This window comes from Bos indicus x Bos taurus, chromosome 6, assembly GCF_003369695.1.
Source record: "Bos indicus x Bos taurus breed Angus x Brahman F1 hybrid chromosome 6, Bos_hybrid_MaternalHap_v2.0, whole genome shotgun sequence".
Classification (NCBI taxonomy): Eukaryota; Metazoa; Chordata; class Mammalia; order Artiodactyla; family Bovidae; genus Bos; species Bos indicus x Bos taurus.
Genome location: NC_040081.1, coordinates 54,800,968 through 54,811,213, shown reverse-complemented (window position 1 = coordinate 54,811,213; position 10,246 = coordinate 54,800,968). Strand labels below are relative to the sequence as shown.

Below are 10,246 nucleotides of genomic sequence, written 5' to 3'. Positions count from 1 at the left end.
CATCTTTAACCTGAGTTTTTCTAAGAAACACAACTTTCACTCATACTTATGGTGATGACAGAAATGAAGTGGGAGGGAAAGATATGTGTTGATCTTTTTGCAAAAGAATCATACTTTGAAACTAGTGGGTTCTTAACAGAGAAATGACAGATCTAATTATAATGTACTGATTGGTAGAGCTTTCTGTTTGAAATGTAATCACCTGAGGTGATTTTTTTTAACTCTGCCTCTGGAATTCAAGAAGGATTTCTTTAGCTAATTATATTAATAATGTATACACTCCTAAAATTTAGATTTGTCACCTACAAATTAAAGACATAATTATATGCAGATAACAGGAGGGAAGTTTGTAAGCATTTTCATTGCTATATGTATGAAAAAGTAGTGAATAAAGTAGTGTATAGTTAAAGAAGGTATGTAGCTAAAGTAGTGAAAAAAAAGACACAAAAATGATTAAAAGAACAAGTAGACATATAATTTGTAGCAAGTATGGCAAGAAATACACAAGTTTATGAGAGACAATTTGAAATAGTTGGCAAAGGTCTTTTATAGAAAGTAGAAAGATGGCACCTGAGTTAAAGGTGATATCTTGTCAAGGCTGTATATTGTTACCCTGCTTATTTAATTTATATGCAGAGTACATCATGAGAAATGTTGGGCTGGAGGAGGCACAAGCTAGAATCAAGATTGCCAGGAGAAATATCAATAATCTCAGATATACAGATGACACCACCCTTAGGCAGAAAGGATCGAACACGGGTCTCCCACATTGCAGGCAGACACTTTAACCTCTGAGCCACCAGGGATTCTAAAGAAGAACTAAAGAGCCTCTTGATGAAAGTGAAAGAAGAGAGTGAAAAAGTTGGCTTAAAGCTCAATATTCAGGAAACTAAGATCATGGCATCCAGTCCCATCACTTCATGGCAAATAGATGGGGAAACAGTGGACACAGTGGCTGGCTTTATTTTGAGGGGCTCAAAAATCACTGCAGATGGTGATTGCAGCCATGAAATTAAAAGATGTTTATTCCTTGGAAGGAAAGTTATGACCAACCTAGACAGCATATTAAAAAGCAGAGGCATTACTTTGTCAACAAAGATCCATCTAGTCAAGGCTATGGTTTTTCCAGTAGTCATGAATGGATGTGAGAGTTGGACTACAAAGAAAGCTGAGAGCAGAAGAATTGATGTTTTTGAACTGTGGTGTTTGAGAAGATTCTTGAGACTTGGACTCAAGAAGACTCTCTTGGACTGCAAGGAGATCCAACCAGTCCATCCTAAAGGAGATCAGTCCTGGGTGTTCACTAGAAGGACTGATGTTGAAGATGAAACTCCAGTACTTTGGCCACCTGATGCGAAGAGCTGACTTATTTGAAAAGACCCTAATTCTGGGAAAGATTGAGGGCAGGAGGAGAAGGGGACAACAGAGGATGAGATGGTTGGATGGCATCACTGACTCAATGGACATAGGTTTGGGTGGACTCTGGGAGTTGGTGATGGACAGGGAGGCCTGGCATGCTGCGGTTCATGGGGTCGCAAAGAGTCAGACACGAAAGAGTGACTGAACTGAAGTGAAATGAACTGAGAATTGACATTTACTGGTATGACAAATCTGGGAAGGAAATAAGTTTTGAGAAAAAAAAAAGTTAAAATTTGGAAATTGTAAATGAAAACACATGTGCAGTTTAAGAGATGGACATTAAATAAGAAGTTGATATTAATTATAGAATTCAAGAAATAGTTCTATACTATATATGTAAATAATCAGCAAATGACTGGAAGAAAACCAAGGAATGGATATAATTACCCAGAAAAAGCATACAGATGAAAGACAAGACTTACTCTCAAGTTCTAAAGAACAGTATTTAGACGCTTCGTGAAAGGAATGTTCAGCTGAAGTGTCTGTGAAAGAGTAGACATGCGTGTCCAAGAAAATCAGAAGGTTGTGGTGTTGCTGAAAGCGGAGAAATATGTATTTCATGAAGAAGGCACTGCTCAATAGTAACAGCCTTAGAATTTTTACTAGGAGAGTTAAAAAATAAAAGGAGTTGTAGTCAGATGATTGTGTTGTTGGTGCATCTGCTTCATCACAAAAGAATTCAGAGATAAGTGTTGGTAAGAAGTAGATTTATTTAGAGACAAACACACTCCACACTCAGACTGCATGTAATGTCAGAATATGAGTCAGTGAGAGAGAGGGGGCTTGGAAGAAATATACTCCACAAGGGGCCATCTCAGAAGGGGCAAGAGGCCTTAAAATTTGGCATGATTAATTTTTACGGGCTGGGTAATTTGACAGGCTAGTGAGTGGGATGATTCTTCCAACTATTTTGGGGAAGGAGTGGAGATTTCCAGGAAATGGGCCACTAAATACTTTTTGGCCTCTGATGGTTAGCCTCAAACCAGGCACTGCTGGGTGTGTCATTTGCATGTATGCTCAGTTGCTCAGCTGTGTCCAACTCATTGTGACTCTATGGACTGTATCCTGTCAGCCTCCTCTGCCATGGAATTTTCCAGGCAAGAATACCAGAGTAAGTTGTCATTTCCTACTCCAGGGGATCTTCCCAAACCAGGGATCAAATCTGCATCTTCTGTGTCTCCTGCATAGCAGGCAGATTCCTTTAGCACTGCCCCACCTGGCCCAAGGGTATGTCATTTAGCATATGCTCATGCAATACAATGAACATATACTGAGGCACAAGGTCTAGTGGAAGTCAAACTTTCTGCCTTCTTGGAACTAGTTGATTCTAACCAGTTTTTGTCATGTCCTGTGGCTAGGTGGTGCTAGTGGTAAAGAATCTGCCTTCAATGCAGGAGATCTGAGTTCAATCTTGTCCAAAGTTTTGTAAAGGAAAACAAAAAAGTAACTTAATTTTTGATGTATGAGGTTTGTCTGTAATTTATATCAGTCAGGATTTGTTTTCAACTCACCACTGCTATTATGAAGTAAGGGTCATGGACTTGCACTTGGCTAGACTCAGCTCAGTTCAGTCACTCAATCATGTCCAACTCTTTGCATCCCTATGGACTACAGAATGCCAGGCTTCCCTGTCCATCATCAACTCCCGGAGTTTACTCAAACTCATGTTCACTGAGTTGGTAATGCCATCCAACCATCTCATCCTCTGTTGCCCCTTGTCCTCCTGCTTTCAATCTTTCCTATCATCAGGATCTTTTCCAATGAGTCAGTTCTTCACATCAGGTGGCCAAAGTAGGATTTATTTTCAGCTCACCACTACTATTATTAAAGGAGGAAACAGAAGAACAGGCCCCATCTTGAAAGCAGGACTCCATCTTGGGCCGGACTGTGGACTTTGAGCTATATGCCCAGTATCCATGGAAATGACATACCAACTGGAAATCCAGATACCCCACCCCCGCAATGGAAGAGCTCCAGGGTTTGTACCTAAACTCTCTGTCACCTAAAAGAGTACCCTAATTATCTGTGTAACCAAATAGAATCATAAATTCTATTATGCTAATTGGGGCATGACCACAGGCCTATTGATAATTGTCCACTGTTAACTACCTAGGCTTAAGGCATACGAATCACAGGTTTAAGGCATAGGAATCATGGGTTAACTTTGACTGTATCTTTCTTTTCTTTGTTCAGACTAGTTTCAGAGAATTTGGGGAGGTGGGTTTGAGCATGTACACTTAGGGTATATAAGGTTTTCACAAAAACTGGTTGGGGTCCTTGGCTAAGAGGAGACTCTGCCTTGGGCCCACGGGTGTAATAAACTGCACTCCACTATCTGCATTGTCCTTCTGAGTGAGTTTGTTTCCTGGAACACGTGGCTACAACATTTGGTGCATTGGCTGGGAAACTCCTCACTTTGAAGAAACAAGTCCCATTTGGGACTACTCTGAGGCCTTGCAGCTTAAATATTCTAGAAGGGGGAAGGTGCCTCACCCTTCTGGAAGGATTCTGCTTCTCAATGCCCAAACCTTTCATGTTAGCAGGTAGTGGATGGCAGCTTGGGAACTGAGCGCTCAGGTGAGGAGGAACCCACCTGGCAGGGTGGAAGAAGGGGACTGATCACTCTCCTGGAGGGGACTAGAAGGGGCATGGATAGGGCCCCTTTTCTGGATATGGCCTGGGATGTGGGATATTTAATCCATCTGTGTTTTCATCCATACGTGATCAAGCCCACCAAGGCAGAACAGACTTTACAAGTAAAGGGAGAAACAGTCTTGGATCACGTGGTGTTCTGGTTTGGCCATGCTGAACAGCAGGTGAAGACATGCCAATCCCCCTTCTCTCTCTGGGATCTGGCAGGTAAGGTCTTCTCACCCCAATTAGGAAGGAGGCAGAATGGCAATTTAAGTGTTTCATTGAGTGTAAATATAAAAAGTACATAGGGTACCAAGAACTTTGTAGACAGAAAAAAAAGTAAAAGTAGAGGAAGGTGAGAAGGTAAGCAAGATGGGGGGAAGTGAATCTAAGGCAACTGTATTGGAGTGCATGATTAAAAATTTAAAGGAGGGATTTGGAGGAGACTATGGGGTGAAGATGAGGCCTAACCACCCCCATATACTCTGTGAGGTCGAATGGCCCCCTGTGGCAGTAGGATGGCCACCAGAGGACACCATGAACTTAAAAATAGTGGAAGCAGTCTATACAGTAGTCACAGGAGAGCCAGGACACCCAGATCAATATCCATATATTGATTCATGGCTAAGGTTAACTCAAGACCCTCCTAGTTGGACAAAGTTCTGTATCCAGAAAGGGAAAAATATTAATGGCACAAAAATTGACTGATGATGAAAAAGGAAATTCTACAGGATTTGGATGGGGATGACCTGACCCCTCCCCCATACTGGATAATCACGCACCTGCCTCTCGGTGCACCAGGACCAGAGGCTGCCTTAATGCCCCATCCAGGGCCAGATGAAGTTCCTGAAGCAGTCGCTGCTCCTCCGCCGGCTCTCCCATTGAGCTGCCGTTTCAGCAGCCTCTGATCCCAGCAATGGAGACCTCTGGTCAACGCCCCCAGGATTCCACCTCAGCTGGATCTCCTAGATTGTATCCATTTCTCCTGGTGAATATTGACGGGAAGCGGGAAGAAAACACAGGACTTATTCAGAGGCTGTGCTCTGCCAAGGAACAGTGGGAAAGAACCCCACTACAGATGCCCATCAGAGAGCTACAAGAGCCTCTGGTTCAGAAAGCCTGTGGGCACTACCATCTGCCCCCTGTAGCCTATTATTACCAGCCATTTTCCTCTATGGATATATTAAACTGGCAGAGACATGCTCCACCATACTCAGGGGAGCCACAAGCCATGATTAGGCTAACGGAGACTATTTTTTGAACCCATCGCCCTACATGGGATGACATAATCCAACTACTAGTCTCACTCTTCAGCACTGAGGAAAGACACAGGATCCTAACTGAGGCCAGAAAATGGTTAAGAGAAATGGCACGTGAGGGTACTGCAAACCCACAGCGGTGGGCAGAACTAGCCACCCCCAGTGAGAGGCCCAATTGGGACTGTAACACAGAGGAAGGGATGGGCCACCTGGAGAGATATCAGGCAGCTATTTTACAAAGTGTCAAGAGGGGGGCCCAAAAACCTATGAGTATGGCAAAACCCTCCGAAGTGATTCAAAGGGAAAGTGAATCACCCTCTGAGTTCTACGAAAGACTGTGTGAGGCCTATAGACTTCATATGCCAATAGATCCAGAGGTTGCTGGGTCTCAGATGGTGATAAATGAAGCCTCTGTGTCTCAAGCCTACCCCAAAAACATCAGATGGGGGGACACCAAGGGATTCATGAATTTTTATACATCCTTGAATGCCCAGTACCTTTGTTGGGAAGAGACTTGCTATCTAAATTGGGGACACAAGTGACCTTTCCCCCCATGAAAGACCCACTCTTCGACTGGGCTCAACCACCCATTTACTCTTCCTCTCGATAATCCCTCAAGATGAATGGAGTTTGCACGATCTCCCGGAAGGAAAACCAGATGGGCCAAACAGTCGAGAGAGACAGAGAGAGAGATAGAGAGAGAGAGAAAGAGAGAGAGTTAACTTAACAATTCCCTGAGGTCTAGGCTGAAGACAACCCCCCGCCCCCTGACCCAGGTTTGCAAAACAAGCCCCACTGGTAATAGAACTCAAACCCAGTACAATTATGTCAGCACCCACCTTGGGCCTGCCAGAACTTGCTAAGCCATTTACTTTTTATGTGACTTAAAAGGACAAGGTGGCTATGGGAGTGTTGTGCCAGACTATGGGGACATGGGACAAACCCATGACTTATCTCCTGAAATGGCTGGACAGTGTTGCCACTGGGTGGCCGAGATGCTTATGGGCAGTTGCTGCAGTTGCCTTACTGGTCCGGGAGGCAACCAAGCTGACTTTGGGTCAAGATTTGATCATAAAAGTACTGCATACATCAACACTCTCCCACAAGGGGACCCCCATAAATGGTTGTTGACATCCCACATTGCTCAATATCAGGGATTGTTATGTGAGAACCCCCATGTTAATACTGAGCTTTATCAGGCCCTGAATCTGGCCACTTTCCTTCCTATGGGAGAAGGTGGGACCTCACATGATTGCAAGAAAATATGCCAGCAGACCTGACTTGAGAGACGAGCCAATCCTGGACCCAGATTTGGTCCTGTATACCAATGGCACCAGCCTGGTGAAACAAGGACAACTGTCGGGATATGCAGTAGTCATGGAAGAAACCATCACTGAGACTAGCTCTCTGCCATCACACTGGTCTGCTCAACGGGCCAAACTATATGCTCTTATCTGGGCCCTCCAGCTGTCAAAAGGTAAGAAGGCAAACATTTACACAGATTCCAGGTATGCTTTTGCCACACTACATGTACACAGGACTCTGTATAAGGAGAGAGGCCTTTTGACAGCTAGTGAAAAAGACATTAAAAATAAGGAGGAAATTAAGACCCTATTAGATGCTGCCTGGAAACCAGAAAGGTTTGCAGTCATACACTGATGAAGAGATCAAAAAGAGGATACCCCCTGGGCTCAGGGAAACAGACTGGCAGATAAGACCACTAAACAAGCAGCCGAGGGCTTGGGGGTGACAAGTGAAGTCCCTATTAAAGCTATCGTATTGGTGGAGCTGCCTGAACCAATGCCGGACTCTCCAGAATAACTGAAGCCCAAAACCAACTAGCCAAAGTAGAAGGGGCCAACAAGACTGAAAAGGGATGGTGGGAATTGCCAAGTGGCAAATTATTGGTACTGGAGGAGCTGACACTCACTCTGGTAAGACAAACACACCAAGCGACCCACCTAGGCCATGATAAACTGGAAAAGCTAATTCAAAAATATTTCTTGGTTCCTCACCTCTCTTCCCTATGCAGGACAGAATCTCAGAACTGCACTGCCTGCTCATAGGTCAAAGCTGCCTCTCAGCACAGACAGAAACTTCCAGGGATTCAGCTAAAAAGCATGCTGCCATTTGAACACCTGGAAGTGGACTTCACTGAAATGAAACCTCACTGACAATACTGTTACCTGCTGATCATGGTATGTATGTTCTTAGGATGGATAGAAACTTTTCCTACCCGGACTGAAAGCATCAGAAGTAGACCGGTGCCTGCTTAGGGAGATAGTTCCCAGATTTGGATTTTCTGCCAGCATTGGATCAGACAATGGCCCAGCTTTCATAGCTGATTTAGTACAACAAGTAAGCAAAACTTTAAACATCAAGTAGAAATTACATACAGCATATAGGCCCCAGAGTTCTGGGATGGTGGGAGGAACCAAGAAGACACTTAGAGAGACACTCTCCAAGTGGATCATAGGGACTGACTGATCCTGGGTGGACTTGTTTCCAATGGCTCTGCTCAGACTCAGGATGATCCCACAGTGCCATGGCTATTCTCCATATGAAATTATGTATGGGAGGCCCCCTCCCATAATAAAACAGGTGTCAACAAATTTGCCTCAGGTAAGGGGAGATTTGATTTCACAGCAGATGGAACAACTAGGTAAGGTAATAAATCAGTAACTAAGTTTGTACAAGAAAGAGTGTCGTTCCCCCTTGGGGAACAGATTCACAAATTTGTGACAATAGATCAGGTGTGGGTCAAGGACTGGAAACACGATTCCTTGGCCCCACATTGGAAGGGTCCATATCCTGTTTTTCTAACCACCCCTACTGCAGTTAAAGTAACAGCTGTCACTCCCTGGATCCACCACATGAGGATGAAGAGAACATATTATGCAGACCCAGAAAATGCCAAGTGGACTGCATAGGTGGACCCCCTGACCCTCGAGAGACTAAGACCATCCATAAGAAGAAGGAAAAGAAGATCCCGGACAAGCCCCTTCAGGATGAAGCTGCATAATCAACTCCTGCTGCTTGGCCTCATCAATGTGATTTTGAATTTAACTTCTGTTTCAACTCAGGACAATGTTTTCATCTCATGGGTGCATTCCTATGTGGACTTCCACAACACCTCCAGCTGCTGGGTATGTGGGGCTATGCCTCTGTCTGTGATGGAGGGATTTCCTTGGTGGGTGTCACCACTCTGCCAAGGAGTTTTTAAACCACTCTGGTCTTTTCTGGGATGACAAAAAGAGACTTTCCTTTCTCTTGTCAATCTTAATCTCTCCCTGCTCTCTTGGTGTAAGCCAGACCTACAGTCAATAGTCTCTGGTCATGGGGTTACATTTGATATAAGCATCAGTTTCATAGGAATATCAAAGCCTATACCTCATATTTAAAGAACAAAGAGGAAAAAAGCTTCCTGACTGGCAAGGGAGGCCAGGCCTCTACGTATGTTGAACAATTCTACCAAGTCTGGGATGAATATTTCCAGATGAACCCAGAAAAGGGTCAATTAATTACTCCCACTGCTATATGCTGGGAACAAAAAGAATGAAGGGTAGGGTTTGGTGACCATCCATTAGACCCAAAAGAACTAAAATATATTGGGTACCTATTCCCCAAACAATGTAAACAAACATTCGAGGTCACATAACACCCCAACCAGTTCATTCATTGGCCAGGCTCTGATTGGAAATATAACCCTGGAATCTGCTGGGTGGCCCCCAACGGAACCCAGTGGCTTTGTGGGCCTAACCTTTGGCCTTGGTTACCAATCAGCTGGGTAGGCCGCTGCACACTGGGATTTGCTTTTGCCCATGGCAGCATTGGAGAAGGAAATGGCAACCCACTACAGTGTTCTTGCCTGGAGAATCCCAGGGACGAGGCAGCCTGGTGGGCTGCCGTCTATGGGGTTGCACAGAGTCAGACATGACTGAAGTGACTTAGCAGCATGGAAGCATAAAGCCTAACCTATAATAAGCCCTAGTAAATCTACCTTATTTACATACTAGGTGGACAAGGTCTGTGTTTCAATGGTATGAGTATATTGTGTCCTTATTCGCACCTCCTATAGGGACAACAAATATTATGATTAAAGTAGAAGCCTTGACTAACTTCACAAAACAGGCCTTCCTAGATAGTGATAAAGCCATCCAAGCCTTAAATGAACAACAAATTCAAATAAGAAAAGCAGTAATTCAAAATAGAATGGCTTTGGCCATGCTCAAAGCTGCTCAAGGAGGGACTTGTGGTATAATTAAGGTTGAACATTGTGTATATATTCCTGATTTATCTGGCAAAGTATCAGCTGCTTTAGATGACATGAAAAACCAGGAAAAAGCAATGTCAAATGAAAACATTCCTTTTTGGACTTTGGTCCTGTCTTGGGGGAAGGGCGATTGGTAGAAAACTATATTTACCATTGTTACAGTTGCCTTGATAGTTCTGCTTTGTGGACCCTGCATTTTACAATGTATTATGAACTTTGTACCCAAAGTATTGTGTCATTCTTCCAAATAGGCAGTTGGAGAGGCAGAGTGCAATATATCCCTATGAGTGATGCTCATATTATGAGTTAAGAGCATCAAGAGGGGGTAGTGAACGAGGAAACAGACAGAACAGGCTCCATCTTGAAAGCAGGACTCCATTCTGGGCTGGACTGTGGACTTTGAGCTATATGCTCAGTATCTATGGAAACAACATACCAACTGAAAAACTAGACCCCCCAGGTGGAAGAGCCCCAGGGCTCATACCTAGACTCTCTGGCCCCTAAAAAAAAAAATACTCTAATTATCTGTATAACCAAGTAGAATAATAAATTCTATTATGCTTTTTGGGGTATAACCACAGGCCTATTGATAATTGTCCACTGTTAACTACCTAGGCTTCAGTAGGTTCAGTTCAGTTTAGTCTCTCAGTCGTGTCCTACT

General features: G+C 43.9%; 1 pseudogene; it reads left to right on the top strand.

Annotated features, from left to right (window-relative positions):
- Nucleotides 1-8,320: 8,320 nt before the first annotated feature.
- LOC113894709 lies at nucleotides 8,321-9,895 on the top strand (annotated as a pseudogene).
- Nucleotides 9,896-10,246: the final 351 nt, after the last annotated feature.